The sequence below is a fragment of the Trichechus manatus genome, unplaced genomic scaffold, assembly GCF_000243295.1.
Source record: "Trichechus manatus latirostris isolate Lorelei unplaced genomic scaffold, TriManLat1.0 scaffold00045, whole genome shotgun sequence".
Taxonomy (NCBI): domain Eukaryota; kingdom Metazoa; phylum Chordata; class Mammalia; order Sirenia; family Trichechidae; genus Trichechus; species Trichechus manatus.
In genome coordinates, this window is record NW_004443981.1 from 14218848 (window position 1) to 14222525 (window position 3678).

Below are 3678 nucleotides of genomic sequence, written 5' to 3' on the forward strand. Positions count from 1 at the left end.
CTGTGTCCCAAAGTTGTTCATCAGGAGCAAAAAATTCACCTCTCTGTGCCTTAGTTCCCCACTTTCTGCGACGGAAGAGTTGTTGCATTAAATGAACTCCAAGGTCCTCCTGCCCTTGTGTCCTGTAATGTGCGGTGGCTGAGCCAGACAACGCTTTATTTGATGAATCTGTCTTGCAGTCTTTATTCGATCTTATGGGTGGAGTTTCAAATTACAAATTTTTCTGCATATTAGCTCATGACTTGGAATAAGCCTCTCAACTATTGCAAACCTCAGTTTCCCCAAAGAGGAACTAAGGATAACTGTAGCCCAAAGAAGACTCAGTTTGCTGATGGTTGTGAAAGCTATTTGAAAAGTATAAAACATTCCTTATTACTGTGGCTTTTTTTATTAAACACTATGTTGTTGTTATCAGCTGCCATCAAACAGGACCCAACTCAAGGTGACCCATGCACAACGGAACTAAACACGTTGTTTTCATTGGATGATTTTTATAAGCAGATCACCAAACCTCTCTTCCTAGTGCATCTTAGTCTGGAAGCTCTGCAAAACCTGTTCAGCTGTATAGAAGCATGCACGCCTCCACTGACAGATGGGTGGTGACTGCATTTGAGGTTGCCAGGAATTGAACTCAGGTCTCCCACATGGGAGTAAGAACTCTACCACTGAACCATCATTGTCTCATTTAATGCTATATGAGTCATTTATATTGATACAGTTAGCAGTTGCGTTAACTAGTATAACTTACAGATTCAATGACTATCTGTATTAATTACATTATAACCACCACTAATACGCTCATTGCCATAATGAACCAATGCTGCGTTTGATGCATTTCAGCACCAGATTTTGTTCTGCTAAACTTGGGGTTTTGCTTGGAGGGGAAGAATAGCAATGCTGGCCTTCGGGCAGTGCCAAGAAAATGTGTGGGCCAGATGGCAATCCAAGTTGGTCTGATAGAACATTTCTATTTCTGTGGAGTCTCAAAAATGAACTGACAGACAGGAAGCAAAGGGGTGACTCATGCCCCTCAGGTCCCTGATGTACAGCTTCTGAGCTGCAATTTCCTATTGTCCTGTGGACGCCATTTATGGAGTGACACAACCTAGAATGTTCTACCACCATCATCATCATGGTCCACATTGCCATTGCATCGTCATTATCATCATCATCATCATCACAGCTACTCTTAACCAGCACCTACTGTGTGCCTGGGCCCGTACTGTAGTCTACTGAAATAGACTATCTTGTAATCTGTTGTGGAAGATGTACAGTCAGAATGCCCCTTAGAAACAATGATGGCAAGACTTTGAGACTTTTCTCATCTACTTGGGACATGTTATCAGGAGGGACCAGTCCCTGGAGAAGGACATCATGCTTGGTAAAGTAAAAGGTCAGTGAAAAAGAGGAAGACACCAATGAGATGAATTGACACAGTGGCTGCAATAATGGACTCAAACATAACAATGATTGTGAGGATGGTGCAGGACTGGGCAATGTTTTGTCCTGTTTTACGTAGGGTCGCTATGAGTCGGAACCAACGTGACATCACCTAACAACAACAATCTCTGTAACTACCCCATGAAACATCTACTTGTGCAGCCATTCTCCAGGAAAGGACACTGTGACTCAGAAAGATGAAGCAACTTGTTCTATATCACAGAGATGCTGAAGGGTAGAGTTGGGATCTGAATAAGGGATGTCTACGTGTTTTTTTTTTTTTTCCTACGTGAGTTTGCTTCTCCAATTGACAGTCTCCCAAAGATTGTAATCTTCCTGTGGGCAGCCACTGCCATGTGTGAGTGTGTGTGAGTGTGTGTGCGTGTGTGCGTGTGTGCACATATTTTAACTCCACTCCCCAGAGAGGCTAGTACAGTGCTGGTCTGACACAGAACATTTGTTGGATCAATGCTTGCTGGCTTCAATTTCCAGCAGTCCTAAAAGTTGGTCTGCAGTCATGATTTTTTTTTTTCATTTATACACTAATAAAATATTAGTACTAGACCCAAATTCTCATTAGGTGATTGTAGATGTGAGGACTTGAGCAGAACAGTCGTTGGCAGAGCTAGGCTTAGAATCCAGATCTTCAGATTCCCAGGCCAACATTCTACACGCCCCACGCTCTACAAGCGGGGAGTTGCATTTGTTCTTAGTCACCATTTCTTCTTAGTCTTCTCTTGTTGTGGATGAACAGTGATTTAATGAAATACAGGCATATCTAGATATTACAAAACATCTTTATTATCATAGAACATTGAGAACATATGGGGAGTTACAGAACTCTGTGTTTAGTGTCTCAAATTTTTGGGGGGCATAAAATTGAACTGCGAAGAAGACCACTCACATAACTGGAGTTCATATGGACTTGGGGGCTTTGGATGGGCTTGGGGTGATCACCCAGACCTCAGCCTCGAAAAGACGTCACCTAAGGCCATCAGCACAGACAGTGGGATGGTTGTCCAGCACAGTCATTTTGGTAGTAAGCTAGTAAAATATTATTTCTGGCCCACATTCTTGTAAGTGATTGATTTTTTTAGACATGTGCTGAAGCTTCCTTTACCAAACGAACATTTCATTAAAAAAAAAAAAAAGAAAGTATTATCAAATTAATAGCATAACAAGTTTTCAGGGGAGTTTTATTACAGTCAAATATTTAAAAAGCTGTCATTTAAACAGTAATAGTTGTTAAAATGAGGAGATAATTAGGTACCTGAAATTAATCAAAGTATATTTTTAAAAATAAGACCTATATTTGACTCATTCCAAATGTATTTCAGCCTTGTCTGTTTCCCCGTAAAATATTGGTAATTAGAAATTTGGCAAACTAAACTACCAAATATCTTTGGCCATTATAATCCCGTTTTGGACTTTTCCATGTTGAGTTCTACAGAAGTGTGCCCCAAATGAAAATTAGAACTCTCAGAAATATGATGTCCATGGGCATCCACATATAATGTATGAAAATGATAATGTCAGCTTTAGGACCTTTATGCTCCATTTTCTATGAGTTTGTTTTTACTCTCTCTCTCTTTTTTGAATTGCCTTTTTCTACCAGCTAGAGCCCTGGTAGCATAGTGGTTAAATGCTCAGCTGGTAACCAAAAGGTCGGCAGTTCAAACCTACCCAGCAAATTCACAGAAGAGACCTGGCGATTTGCTCCAGTGAAGATGACAGTCAAGAAAACCCTACGGGGCAGTTCTACTCTGACACAGGGGGTTGCTGAGCTGGAATCAATTCCATGGCGCCCAGTAACAACAACAGGTCTCCCATGATCACACCGTCAGTGCTGACAGGGAGGGAATCAGAGGAAAGACTGGTGATGTTTCACCCAGTATGAAACTAGGTGTAGGTCAATTCATACATTAAAAAAACAAACCAAAAAAAAACCAAAAACTGAGCACCTGCTATGTTCTAGGTAAGGGGACAACGCTGTGAATGGTTTCCCTGAGTTTTTATTCTAGTCGGAGCGAAAAGACAGTAAACAGAATAACAAGAAAATAAACAAACAGATAAATGAATGAATGAATAATAGATGATCTCTGTTAAGAGCTCGACTTCTAACCAAAAGGTCGACAGTTCAAATCCACCAGCTGCTCCTTGGAAGCCCTGTGAAGCAGTTCTATTCTTCCTATGGGGTCACTAAGAGCTGGAATCCACTGGATGGCAACAGTTTAAGGT